Here is a 15,158-nt window from a genome sequence, read left to right as displayed (position 1 = left end):
TCTGCTCACTCAGAGTACAGGGCCATGGAAGTGGGATACGGTCCAAGGGAGCTTTGGCTACACATGGTGGCTGCTGCAGGTGAAGTCTGTCTTCATGGGCTTGCCCAAGAGCCCGTGCCCACAGCATAAATCTGCACCTCAGGAAACAAAAAGTGATTCTGCTGTGGATAAATCTCCTTCTTATTTGAAGGATCAATACAGCAAAGGTGCCACAGGGACCCAGAGCTCCCCACACACATACTCAAGTCTGAAAAAACTAATGAAAGACACAAGTCAGAAACAAAGGACTCTGAGTAATGAAATTATTAAAGGGAAAATACAGTTGAAAACTCCTGGAACACATTATAATTTAATATCTCATTATTTACTAGGCACATTGAATATAACATGAATTTCCCTCTGCTCCACCAAGCCCACTTCATATTCCACAGAGCCTATGCTTCTGTATCTCATCCAAGTCGAGATGAAATTGTCTTATATATCAGACAAATATACTAGAGAGTAGCCTACACTTTGGTAATGTACAAGCTGAATGTTCCCAACAGTCCAACTTCCACATCGTTTAGAGAATTTGCACTCACACATTTTCAATGTATAATGAGGGGTTTTAGCAGTTCATAATTATTAAGTAGTTATTTTACATGCCCTTGTGTGTGGTAAATAATACCACAGAGAAAAAAGTAACCAAGGGTTTGTATAAATGATTCTGCATAAACCTACAAGCTCAGGTTTTAAATCTGCATTATCATGTTGGTTCAGATCTCCAGGCTTAGGTCTGAACAAACATGAACTTCAGGGACATTTGAAATTCAACTCTGTATCCTGACCTGGATTTTCTAAATGACCTTTGAAATTTGGAACTAAATCCAAGTGTTGCAGAGTCTCTATCTGGAAGCTTTTTGCTGATGGATTTTCATTCAGTCTAATGTAGGTGGCAAATTATGCTGGGAATAAGTCATTTTCAAGAGATCCAAGGTCTGGCATACAGACTACTGCTTCCAGCCATTTTAAATGGAAAACAAAGGTTCTTCATTTACCTCTGAGGCTTCTGTCTGATTTATTTTGCTTCTCTGGTTTGCATTTATTTGATTGTTTGTGCCAGGTATAATGGAGAAAATGCAGGCATTGCTAGAAAAGCTGCAATCTGCAGTCCCCCAGGCACATTGACCTCTTGCAGACACCTCTGAATAGCAGCAGAAAGGAGAGATGGCAAATCCCTGGACACGCTGGCCTTTGCAGCTTGCCCGTACTAGTCAGAAAACTAGTCTTTACTGGCCAAGATTGAGACACCCATAACTTTTTATAAAGCACTGGAGCCCATATTTAACTTTACTCATGTATTTTAACTTAAGAATGCACTCAACTGCTTTGCTGAACATGGGCAGGCACAAACACTTGCCATGCTGCACTGGCAATGTAGGGTCAGTCACTCTAATAGCACTGAAATATTCTCCAAAAATCCTGAAAATGGGAAATACAAGAAATCCTATTCAGGTAACCACTCCAGTATCATAAAATCATAGCTTCATGGTATGGTTGGAGTTGGAAGGGACCTTAAATATCACCTGGTTCCAACCTTCCTGTCATGGGCAGGGACACCTTCCACTAGCCCAGGTTGCTCAAAGCCCCATCCAATGTGACCTTGAACACTTCCATGGATGGGGCATCCACAGCTTATCTGGGCAACCTGTTTCAAGCCTCACCACCTTCACAGTAAAGAATTTCTTCCTAATATCCAATCTAAACCTACCCTCTCTCAGTTTAAAACCATTTCCCCATAGCCTATCACCACATGTCCTTGTTAAAAATCCCTCTCCAGGCCCCTTAAGGTACCAAAAGTTTCTCTTAGCTCTCTTCAAAGCCTCCTCTTCTCCAGGCTGGACAGCCCCAGCTCCCTCAGTCCATCTTCCTAGGATGGACTAGGAGAGTCCATCTTCCTCAGATCACCTTGGTGGGCCTCCTCAGGACTCACCCCAGCAGGTCCACATTCTTCTCATGCTGGGAGCCCCAGAGCTGGATGCAGTGCTCAGGGGAGTGGAGTAGAGGGGCAGAACCCCCTCCCTTGCCCTACTGGCCACACTGCTTTGGCCATTCTTTTTGTGTCAATAGATGGAAATTAGGAAAATGTCCCTTCATCTGACAACATTTGATGCTGCACTCCAACAACCTCAACAGTCTTCTGGCCCTTTCTGTGAAGGCAAACATTCAACTTATATTGGTAAGCCAGCAGATTTTACCCAAACAGAAACCAAAGAGAAACATCATACCAGCAGTCCTCTTCTGAATTGCACTATAACTAAAATTAATATGTAAATATAATTCTCAAAACCTGACTTGTATTTCCTATTACTGTCATATGTCTTGGTTATATAGAACCATGCACAATTAAAATTAATAAAGAAGAAATTATTTTTGAAATGCACAGCAATTCAGAGGCAGAAGTCAGTTATATTTTCAGGTATCTATTAGTTGCTTTCTTTATGTGTTGAAGAAAGGAAGATTAAAAGAATCAGTCTAGTTATTACCTGCAGGAACTGATTGTCCTTTAAAACAACTTCAGTTTCACAAAAATGTAAAACCCAAAAGCTTCAATCCAGTTTGAGAAAAAAACATCCAAGTTCCAGGGACAGTAAGAAAGCTACTGAAGCAAGTCTTTTGTTTGCCTTTTGACCATTTCTGCGTGCAGAACTCCCTGTCCAGCTCTGCTTCCCGAGTGCTTAGAAAGAAGCAATCTACCTTTGACCATGCCTTAATCTACATTTTTCAGGACAAAAAATTCTTGGCTGCTATGCTGATCACCCAACTAGAATTTTTAAGTACCTTCCAAAATTCTCACATCAAAACAGTGCTCTGTCCTCTGCCCATTTTGCTGTCTCACTTTTCATTCTTTTTTCTTAATGGGAACTATGGACACACTTTATTTCTGCTGTACTGATAGATTTATGTCTCTACAGACTCTTCAGCATAATTGTCTCTGCATTTTGTGTGAACAGTTGTAATTTTTTTTAATTGCACTGTTTTAATTCATATCTTAAATAGAAATTACATATAGATAAAGAGAATTAAGTTCCTGCTGAGATGAAGACCAGTGAAGTCTGGATTATAATATTGTTTTTTGACTAGCATTATGTCTGGTTGAAAGATGACCTGAACTTTCTTCCCTCATCACAAAAAGAAGAAACATGAATCAAAAGCCAACCTCCCATTTTAATCAAATTGCCCTGACTATCTGGTATGGATCTAAAGAAGGAAGGTTTAAATACCTCCTACAATGGAAGTATTTCAGAATTAATCTGACAGTACAAGCAAAAAGATGCAATTGATAGAAGCAAATGAACTTACATTGTAGTGATCAGGGAGCAACTCAGGAAAGGGCACAAAAATTCGAGAACCAAATTATTACTGTGGATTATTTCTGCATTAAAAAAAAAAAACCTTAATCTATACTCTTAAGGCTACTTAAAAGGAAAAAAGAAAAAGGAGAACATAAATTTCTCTGTCTATAGAAGTGCATTACTGGATTGCAGTTTGCTGAATTTTACAGCAAGAGAGTAGTTTCATATTAATGAAAAAGCTGATCTCATTATATAGTTTTCTTTATGGAGAATCAAGGATAGTTTTCCAAATGGGGTTAACATGGATGTTAACTAAGCAGCAAATCCAGAGTCAGAGTTTCTGCTGAATGCTTAGGAAGGAAAATCAAAACCTTTCACCGAGAACAGCACTCCTATTTCTTGCTTTTCCTATCAGACTCTTGGGAATAATAAAGTTTTATATTGCTTAAGGTGCCTCTTACCAGGAGGTATTGCTGATAACTTTGTCATCTTCTCACCTGGACATAAGAGAGGAAAGATACTGGAGGAAAGGCAGTGGGCTGTGCAGACAAACCTCAACTGCTATGAAACAGTTGAAGTTCACCTCATATCAAAACAGAGGTTTGCTGTTGATCTCTGGCCAACACAAAACTTCACAAACCACTTAAAGACCCTATGAAAACTCTTGAGTCCTGCTTTATCCAGTAAGAAATAAAGTATCTCAGGTATGCTTCCTAGAAAAATTCAAGAAATCATGATCCTTACCATAGAGTGCCAATGAAAAGAAATTTAAATATCCAAAATTGTAATTTGTCAAAGGTCAGACAAAATCTACCACATGCTGACAGATCAGTACTCTAACACACTTCTGAAATATTTTTCAACCTAAGAATTAGCAAACTACAAAATAAACTGGCATTTAATGTTTTCCAAGGACATGGCTGTGATTGCCTTTAACAAGTGCTTCTTTCTGTACCATTTATGCCTTAGTTTGTCAAATGTTTGTTAAAGGCAGAAACTGAAGCGGAGCTGGATGTAACTGTAACACTCTGGAAAACCCTTTTCTGTAAGAGGATCAAGTTAGGAGACTGTGGAAATTAAAGAGCTGTAATGTGAAACCTAATGTATAGTAACTGTCAAGTGAGGTAATGTAGAAACTGGAAAGCCTTGTCTTAGAGTTAATGCCTTAATCCCAACATACCATTTACACTGTGAGGAAAAAATGTCAGAAACTGAAAATCCATGAAACAAGGTTATAGAACAAAGACAATAAAATAAACATTGTCAGTGACAATGTGTTGAAATTGATTTGTTTTCATTCCTGCAACAGGTACTTACTTTCTGATTTTCCAAAATCTCACAGCATCCTTTTATGTTATTTTGAGGTCTCTTCTAAACACTAAATATTAATTATGAGTATCTATGACAACCATTGACACTAAAAATGGAGTATTTATCCCATCCAATGCCTGAGCTCTGAGGTATTAACCTCTCAAAGTTTTGGACAGCCAGAAAATAAAACTGTGACGCTAAAGGATGTGGTTATGTGGTGAATAGTGAAAAAATTTCCTTTTAACTAAACACAAAGAGTAGAAGAGTTTCCTGATTATTAATGATAAGCTTGTGCTTGGGGCCTAGCTAAATCAAAGCCAAGTGTTCTCAACCACAGAAACAACAAAAAATAGAATTGCATGATAATCACATGTGTTTTGATTATATGCATTGTACAGGCTCCCACAGAACCTCTCAGTCCTCAGCCCAGGCTGAGCTCATCTGCTGTCCCATGGCAAACCATGCCAGACCCAAACCTACCAACTTTCACAGTTTTGACATTAGAAAAGTGATGAGAGGGTGAGAAAACATAGCCTACGGACCAGCATCTTGCCAAGGCCCTGCCTGTGTCTGTCCCCTGGAGCAGACAAAGCAGCAGAGAACACCTACAAGCTTAATTTAATGTGTACCTACATAAAACAGGCCTCGACACCCCTGTCCCATGACCACCAGACCAGGACTTTCCAACATGTCACATCAGATCCTTTCACCGTTTCTCAAGAGAATACAGAGGGATTTGGATGCCTTCCCCTTGGAGACAGCTTTGGTGGGAAAAAGGACTAGGGGAAAAACTCACTCTTGGATTTTCTACTTGTGTATGCAGGTTTTAGAGGACTTCGTGGACCTTCTGAAAAGCTCTGAACCAAGAGACACAACGCCATGGACAAGAAATGGGGACACATGTCAGACAGACATCATCAAGACTCAATGAAGGAACACAATAAAGACCACTGGCATCAGCTGTGTGGGCCCTTAAGCTTTCTTTTTAATGTTTGGAGCAAGGGTGGTGTTGATATATACCAGATGCAGAGACAAGCATATTATTTGGCCTCAAGGACCACATCTGTGCTGCTAAAATACTCAAGTCCCACAATAGTTAGTGCCTAGCCCTATGTTTCCCACAGGACGCTTGACTTCCATCCCCAGGTTTTGAGGGGCAAGAGAGTTTAGCAGTGTGCACACACATTGTGCCACATCCCTTTGCTTTAGGGATATCAAAGGATCTTTGGCATAACTAAGTGTAGAGACTTGGGTGCATAAAGGAAGTCCTAAAAATCAAAGAGAGAAGCAGCCACAGTGTCAGCCGTGGTGAAAGACTGAAATAGAGACAAGAACAGTACTCATCTTCAGTATGAGTATTAGCAGCAGAAAAGTTCTGCACTGCCCTGGTTATTCCTTCCTCCATAGCAAGGAAGTCTCCTGGCATGAGTGCTTGTAATGCAGGTGTCCCCATACCTGAAAAAAATGTCAGTACTGATGTTTTCACCATTTCAAAATTGCAAGGAGTCAGGAAATCTTGCTGCCAGTGACAGTGGTGCCTGCTGCCACTGTAACTACATTACCCTTCAGAACAACCCTTCCCCTAAGAGATGGTAGGAATTACAAATTAAAGTGTTAATTTGTTAAACTGCAATAGCACTGTCAAATTAGCCTGGCTGAAAGTTAAAAATAAATCCATTCATTACGACACAGCCAAAAGAAATATCAACTACAGAGCCAAAACAAGCATCATACCCTTTGATAGTAAAATTCTGCATGCAGAGCAGCCTTACAAGTCCGAGGGAAAAAGAACAGGGAAACAGGTAGGCAGCTCAGAATATTTGGTTCATACAGCAGCAAGTCCTACAAGGATTCTGAAGAGACTTCAGAGAACGAGCATATGCATCTGCTGAACACCCTTGAGGTTCACCAAAGAAGGGACTTGAACCCTCGCTTCTCTGACTGCTGCTCTGGTAGTATCAAAGACTGATCACTTGTGACAAAACCAAGTACCAAGTAGTGAATTACCTCCTAACAGATAAAGAAAAAAATACACTGTCACAAATTTTTTTTTCTGTGGATGGAGGCCAAGCTGCATCTGTTCCAAGCACCAGGGCCAAAATATCATCTACAATTAAAGCATTGCTGACAATGTTGTTGAGGCTACATGAGACAGAGCAGTTTACAGGTCATCCTGAAGCTTGGAGGTATCTTGGCACTGTGATGGTAGTGGTAATAAAAATGTGTTTGTGTCAGTAAAGTAAGCAAATATGACTCAAAGCACACAGGCAACAGACAGGCTGAATAAGAATTCACTTTTCTAAACATAACCACAATTTGAAGCGCCAAGGCAGGGTGGCCTACAGGGCCTCACTGCTGGACAGCTATTGTGGAACTCTAACAGAACATAATTGAAATTAATGAGAGAAGAAAGCAACACTCACAGGCCTACCACAATAACTGTTTTGCAGAAGCAAGAGTTATTTCCTATCACTGATATATTCAGGAAGACATTAGATAGAGTGAATTATGACATTTAATAAAATACCACAGTATAGAGGTCATTAAAAAGGAGGATAGGTAAATGCAGGCACTGTGGAGCCCTGCCATATTCTCACAACTGGAAATATAGAGTTGTGGAGATTTAAAAAAAGCCAAAAAACAAGTACAACTAGAGTAGAGAGCATAGCCTTCACCATCTGGGAACTTACACTCCTTGTCTGGGAATGATCTCTAAGCCCATGCTAAAAGATCAATGAACTGCAAAAGATGTCTCAGTCTGCCTGGGAATCTGAAGAATGAGTGGAATCTGGTTTTGCTTTGATTTCAATTTACCCAGCCCACATTACAATTCTGCAACATACTGTCAACCCAAAAATATTTGTTCTATTGCTAGTGTGCTATCACTACTGAAAGGGAAACAGTGATATTTTGATCATGATGGGTAAATGGCAAAGGCACATGAAATAAAGTGGGGATGCAATGGCAGTGGGAGAGAGGAATAGCTGGGGGAAGACTCATTCCCTAAATAACTCAGTAAGCCAATACTTTAATACTCATTTTGAAGCGTGATCATGCTGCTAATGAAGCAATAAATTCTCCCTTGCATTGGTGCTGGAGGGAGGGGGGTCAGAAGGTGGAGAGAGCTCCCTTTCCTTTCTCATTATAAGCAGCAATGCAAAATGCTTTAATAAAGCTCAGCAATGTCCTAGAAGGAATAATCAGCTAATGCTTCTCCTCACGAAGCCGTGCTGCAAAATGGCACATCTCCTTGGCCCTTCTGGCTTCCCTCTTGGGACTCCTGCACTGAAGTCAGCACCAAGCCTGGCCTGCCCTCCCCATCCTCCCCTCCAGCCTTCATCCACTTTGGGACTTCGACAGTTGACTCCCAGACCCGGACTAGCCAATTTAAGCATAAGCATCACTGATTAATGCCTAATCCCCCTCCCCCTGCACGTACACTCTAAAATGCCTTTATTTTAAATTGCAAAGGAGCGAAACATTTTCTTTCCCAAAAACTGAAACTGGCAACAAAAAATGAGCAAAGCCTATCTCTAATTAACGCTAATCTGTCTGCCTTGTGCACGCACCAGTGAGGGAGCCACAGTACGCCACAGATCAGAAGATAAAAACACACTCAGGAGTTCAACTGCTTTAGAAGCACAACATCTGTTAGCCATGTTATTCTGCAGCTATCCAACAAGCAGAGCACTCTTCACAACACTTAATAGCTTATGCATTATGGATGCTGCTGTGGGTACAGAGGTACTTGGGCTCAGGCTTTCATTCTGCGCAAGTCTCAAATTTAAAAAATTATGGGCACATCTGGGGAGTGTCTCTCTCCTCTCTTTCCTCGCATGAGAAGTGAGAGTTTAGGGCCAAATTCTGCTATCAATTACACTAATATGGCTCCACTCAAAATCAGTTTGGTGTAACACAGAACAATATCTGACTGACTCCATCCTTAATTCACTCAGTATGTGGAATTAGAATAAAATTGCAAAAAAATCTCTTTAGAAGGGAGCATTTTAAGTCAGCTATTGTTGTAATATCCTTGATTGATTTAGCCACTACATTATTATTACAAATTAATAAAGGAAGGGCACACATTAATGGAGTTTATAGGTTTTTCAATTACAGTTTTCCTATTATTCTTCCTATTATTTAATTCACCAGCTTCTTCATATAGTTTATCTATAACTCTAATGCATTATAGTGCTTCAGAATTTATGAAGTATATACAAAACATATAAATCCTATTAAATAGCCCATCATACTGAAAATTGATTCAATTAAAATGTTGTGTGTGTCTACAGTACATAAAGGGGAGGAAAAATAAAACTGAGACCAAGGGGTTAATAAATCCTTTATTATTTATATATTCTTAACCTTCTCTGCCACAATGGAGACAAGACACAGCATGAATATGCTGCATTCTGCTCCTTAAACCCTATAGCCCAGCATGTAACATAAGGAGTATAGGAGACTTGAGAGCAACTGTAAATTATTTTCATATTCATTTTAAGGCCAAAGGGATCATTCTGTCCTTCTAATATGACTCTAATAATCTCATGACATGAGCTATAGTATTTCACTCAGGGATTCTTTCATAAAGCTAATGGTTTCTGGAAGAGTTGGGTTTTTTTCAAGTATCCAACATTCATTTAGGGATTTCCATCTATTTGTTCCAGTTTTGTAACATAGCCTTGCTGATAAAAATATACATCCTGGCAGGTTTTCACATCATATATGCATGCACAAGTTAGGTATCTAGCTTAGGAATGATTCAACAGATCCAAGTGAATGGCTGAAGTTCCCTGCCTAGTCAATGAAAGGAGGCAGTCAATCAGCTTCAGCAGACTGAGTCAGAGATGACTGAAAGAGCTAAAAGCACACTGGGACAATAAATACCTACACCAGCTTCTGTTCTGAATTGCTTGAGATCCTCCTCCTACTGATAGGTGCTCCTTCCAGCTATTGTCTTTGGCAATACACTTCATTTGCTAGACTGAATAGGCAGCTACTTTCTCTATAGCCATCCATGCAATTCTGTAATAACTAAACCACACGGAATTTGCAATATGACAGTGTGACAGATTTTCCAGAATTCAGATCATTCAGAGAGGTCTTTTCTCTTCCTTTTTTTTTTTGCTGTTATCTTTATTTTTGTGCCAACTCAACATAGAGTTTAGGCAACAGAAACCTAAGTGCCACTGAATTGAATTTGTGCTACAAAGTCATTTAAGTGTTTTTGTAAAACACACCCTTGAACTCTGGATAGGACTGCAGCATTATCCTTGCCACAGAATCTGAGTGCAACATCAATGTGTTAATTCCTGTTTCTAAAGCACTTTGAAGATGCACATACTACTACATTGCACCCTGCAGATTTTCACTGATGCTAACACGGTACAATTGTGTTTTCTCCCTCCCTCCAGCCTGAGAATAACAAGAAAGACCAAAAAATGTGTTTTTCCCCATACATTTGAGAAGACAAATTTTGATGTCCCAGCATGAATTATTCTGCACCACACAAAAATGCTAATTAAGCCTTTATTCTATAACCTGACAGATGTTTCTGATGCACTGTTCATCCATTTCACACTGTACAAAAGCTAAAGTTTTAAACTTTTTGTAGTATGACGCAATTAGCATTATTCATGAAGACAGCCATCAAAAGTCTGCTTGAAGTGCCGTCCCGTTCCTCAGAGAGAAGAATTTTGAAAGACATGGCTGGAGATTGCCCTCCCTGTGCACTAGGTAGACATTATGATTACACACACATATCCAAGGAGTCCACAGGTCCCCATTCCTTCTCCCCACACACCTTCACTTGTCTTTCCTGTTAGGACCATCCTCTATTGCACATAAATTCCAGTCCTGGTGGCTTACACTCACGACTCATACCCAGCCCACGCAACCTAGTGCTGTGCATACAGAGAAGCAGTTCAAGCAAAAGAAATGGCTGCTTTTGTGACTGCAACATCACAGAGAGCAAAAGTTGAATCAAAAATCTTGGTAGCTAACCTCCCTATTCCTCTATGGCACAGAAGTTTGTCTCAGTGTCCTTCTGTCCCAGCAGTGGCCAATGTGCCCTGTCAGGAGCAGCCTGCTCTGCAGTTCCCATGCATTCCTTGATGGAGCACAGCTTTTTCCGATGTTCATGCTGCACCTTCCCTGCTGTCATGCTCACCAGGATGGGCAGGCAAAGACAGACTCATTTCCACACAGATCACTCTGCTGTCCTATGGCTGTGGCATGTACACCCCAGGGAAAGGCCCATCCTGTCTCAGCCTTGTGCCTTCCCTGTCCCCAGAGAGCAGCCCAATAACCAGGGACTGCTCCCACTGTCCCCCAGCTGCCCTGCTCCTGACAGGGCAGGTGGGATGGGCCCTGCCTGCCGTGTCCTGCCCTAACACCCCAAGAAGTCCTGACTGCTCCTGGATCCCAGCCTTCATTTTGCCACAGTGCTTCACCCAAGCAAACCACCGCTGGCTCTGTCAGCTTCCCTGCAGCGTCACAGCAAACTCCTATTCACCCCTGTTCCTTTTGTCCTATCTTCTATACATCTACACAACATCCTCTGCGTTGTTTTTGGTTATTTTTATTCATCTTACCTATCACTATTCCCTTTTCTCCTCTGTTCCCCCTAAAAGAGCACATTAATACTCCAACCTCCTCAGTCTCCTGCCCTTGTCACCAAATCAACATCTGAGAAAACACTTGTCCTTTTCTCTTTCTTTTTCTTTTCTCTCCAATCACTCTGGAGTAACTGCTAGGAAAAGAAAGATTTCTTTAAAAATACAGATTCAGCAACTACACTCTCTTAGTTGGAAGGAAGCTTGTCCCTGGGGTAGTGATTATACATATAAAGACAATAATAAGATTGGGGGCTGCAAAGCTGTGTAGCAAAGGTAGAAATCTTAAAGTCTTTCTTCACAATTCTCCAGAGATTTAATCTATAGCAAAAAAAGTCTTATTTTACACATGTGTAAGTGCTGTGAAAACAATGCATTTGCCTGTTCATCGCAAATTACACTATAACACATCTTAAGAAATGCATCAGTGAGAGAATAAACAGAAACAAATAGGTATATAAAATGTTTATGAAAGGGATGCACAGATATGAACATCCCTAATAAAGAAACATCCAATCTTTTTCTATCTGCAATTTTTAAAAAAATATATTTATTAATAATATATAGCAGAGCTATTATTTGTTACTGTAAAGCTGAAGATGTAAGCTATGTGATTTGTGACTTAACAAAGCAAAGCTATATAGTCACTTGATCATTTCTTTATGTACTTAACGTAATACATCAGTAAATAGGCAGGGATAAAGATTTCTAAATGCAGAATTTAATTGAGTCAAATTAGGTTATGTCAAATTGCTTGCTGTACAGAAAAGACAGAGTCAGGTAAGTGAAACCTGGAAGTGTGGCACAGCTAATTTAGCTATGAGTTTATCAAGAATCATGGTGGAGTATTAAACTGAGGTTGAGAACAAAAAAACCTAAAGACATGAAGATCTCCTGTGAGGATTTTTCAGTCCTAAATCTGATGTCCCTTCCTTCTGCCAGGCTGAATCCAAACACCACATTTATGTCTGGGATCTCTGTTCATGTGAATAAATACACATGCCATGATTTAGGAATGGTACTCCCCAGTTTAGTGCTCCCACTGAGAGTCTCCAAACCATTTGCTGCTTACTCCTTGCTCTCCCCCTCAGCAGGATAGACAGGAGAACTGGAGGCACAAAAGTTGACGATCACAGGTTGAGATAAGAACAATTTACTGGAAACAGCAGTGAGATAAGAAAACAAACAGTTGCAGCAAGAATACTAATGACAGAGGGTAAAAGAAAGAGGCAAAATACCCAACCTCTCCTTCTGCCATGCTACGGTGACCCAGAAGAGGGCCCTTCCCCCATCCCCAGCAGGGACATGAGGTGACATAGAATAATCTCCAGGTCCTAGCCATACCCTCTCCTGACTACTGCAAAAATCAACCCTGCCCTAGCTGGAACCAGGACAACACTTCAAAGAGGCAGGCCAAAACAATCCATACCCCCATCATACATCTAGAACAAGCAACACTGTGAAGAGAGCTGCGACACTGACACTGTCCTTCCTGTGAACTCCTGAGAGTGGTGAGAACTAGAGAGAGGTTTCCCTGCTGAGCTGGAGGGATGGCAGGGGAAACTGCAAAAGTACCTGTCCTCTCTTACATAAACACAACTACTGTGTGGTTCAGGATTTGTAACACTAGCAAATAAGAAAATCAGGGATGAACTTTCAATTACTGCAGCCTTGAAATTAAGAAAGTTCTTTTTGGATGCAGGACACTGAGGTTTGAATGAGTCCAGACTGGGACAGCAAATGACTTCATTTTTCCTACTGAAAAAAAAATTAAACTGTTCCTGATCATTATGTATTTGTATGGAAAATAGCTTCCTTTCTTCCTCCAGTGAGTTAAAAAAATAATGGCCATATCTGCCTCTTGGTGAACTAGACATAGGGAAGAATTTTCCCAGAGGTATAGTGGATGCCTCATCCCTGGAAACATTCAAGTTCAGATTGGGCAGGACTCTGAGCAACCTGATGTGGTTGAAGATGTCCCTGGTCATTGTAGGTGATTTGGATGAGTTGACCTTGAAAGGTCCCTTCCAACCCAAACTATTCTATGATTTTGTGAAGGACCTGGTTGTACCAGCCTGTATCAGGGGGAAGTCAGCAAACCTACAGGGTGGTAACCAAAAAGAGGTTTAGGAGCACATGGCTTAGGTGTAAAGTAAAAGCCAAGGAGCTGCCTCTTACCTGAAAAAATGTGAGCCAGATCCTGTTTACTCAAGCAGAGGAGCTCCCAGCATGTACTCCCACATCACCAAGTCACTCAGCTTCCCATCAAAGGACCTGCAGCAGCAGGCATGAGATCTGCACAGTCAAGGGGCTTTCCTTCACTGAGGGCTTTCCACAGTCTCAGTATGAAAATGTTTGGTCAGACAAAAGCAGCCCTGGCCACTTGCACTAGAAAAAATTGAAGCATGGGGAGTCTCAGGGACAAAATACTCTGTAAGTAACTTCGGACATCTTCAAGCTATGGCAGAGGCTGTTCAAGCACTCCTTATTTCACTATTTGTGAGATATGACACACAGTGGGATTAATCTAATCTATAGCTTGATATCCACCATATTGACCTAGTCATTCTCAATCCCCTTTTTAGTCTATGGTTCTTTTTAGTCTAGGTATCTTGAGGATGCAGTCAATTTCAACTGGTTTGGATATCTTACTTAAGAGGTGAAAATCACATCCTTCTTCTTGACAGAAGAACAGTCTAGATGACCAGGAAGCAGCAGATATCTGCTGCATGCCCCATCAGAGACTGGATCTGGTTTCTTTTATGTCACTGTGTCCTGTGGAGCAAGCCCTAAAGATCACAATGACTCCTTCAGTCCTTAAAATCTATTAATCTTCTAATTAGAGCTAATTAAAATGAAGTGCATTTTTACTTTTTTTTTTTAGACAACTTTCTCTTTCATCATTAAAATACTGACATTTTTCAAATGAGCTCCCCTAATAACAAGAGAACATTAATATACTTGATTAGTATTCTTTTCTAATAGTTAAGACCTTGGCTTTTCAATTACACATTTTAATACCATTAGAAAACAAAGTGAGAAGCTACATGTAACAGCACACCCTGGTTAGCACAAAGAACCCAGTGTAAACAGAAAACAACCAATTAAGGGTTCTTCTGGGTATCAGAGACAAGGGGAAATTTTTCACTGTAGTTTGTGAATTATGTTCAAAGTACACACAAAAATTTTGTATTAAATATTTGGAATAAAATTGAGTGATGTAGAAGTAGGAGAACAACAGCTAGAAAGCAAGGGGGTGCATAAGTAGGACATGTCTCCTCTCAAGCTTCCATCTTTCTCTCTATAGCACTTATGAAAAGCTTACAGTAGCAGAAGACAACAGGACATGTGTCATTTAAACAGAGGTAGGCCATTAATATATTGTTTAGAGTAATTGAAATGCATTGCACAGGATTAGTTGCCTGCCAATCATCCCAATTAAGCAGGCGTGTCATTGATCAGCATAGCAATTAAGAGGATTCTAGGGTATCAGCAATTTATTCTTAGCAGTCTCAATACTAATTGCTTTCAAGCACAGAACCAGGTTCAACATTCTTTAAAAGAGAAATGAGAGAGTTATTGGAAAATTTCTTGTTCTTTTCCCATGAACGACCTATGGGTTAAACTAGATTAGGAGAATTCACAATACTGCAGAGTTCGAACATAGCAACAAATTATTCCATCATTATCTACTGCTAGCAACAGGAAATGACAAGATCAAATGGAGCAACACTTGGTGTTTATTTTAATCTGGATTCTGCAATGTCCCTGTAAGTCAACAAACAATTCAACCTCCAAAGGCAGCACACAGTAAGGCAAAGGCTCTGTGGCTGCAGAGCAGGGACTGTGCTTTCCTGCAGGTTCTTGCAGAATGAAAAAATGCAGCGCTGCAAAC

General features: G+C 40.4%; 1 protein-coding gene across 4 annotated transcripts in view; it reads right to left on the bottom strand.

Annotated features, from left to right (window-relative positions):
• RBMS3 (RNA binding motif single stranded interacting protein 3) overlaps positions 1–15,158 on the bottom strand; it is a 701,354-nt gene that overhangs the window by 619,537 nt on the left and 66,659 nt on the right. The gene's annotated exons all lie outside the window — the stretch shown is intronic.

This window comes from Sturnus vulgaris, chromosome 1 (assembly GCF_052056855.1).
Source record: "Sturnus vulgaris isolate bStuVul1 chromosome 1, bStuVul1.hap1, whole genome shotgun sequence".
Lineage (NCBI taxonomy): Eukaryota > Metazoa > Chordata > Aves > Passeriformes > Sturnidae > Sturnus > Sturnus vulgaris.
This window is presented reverse-complemented; position numbering and strand designations above follow the sequence as displayed.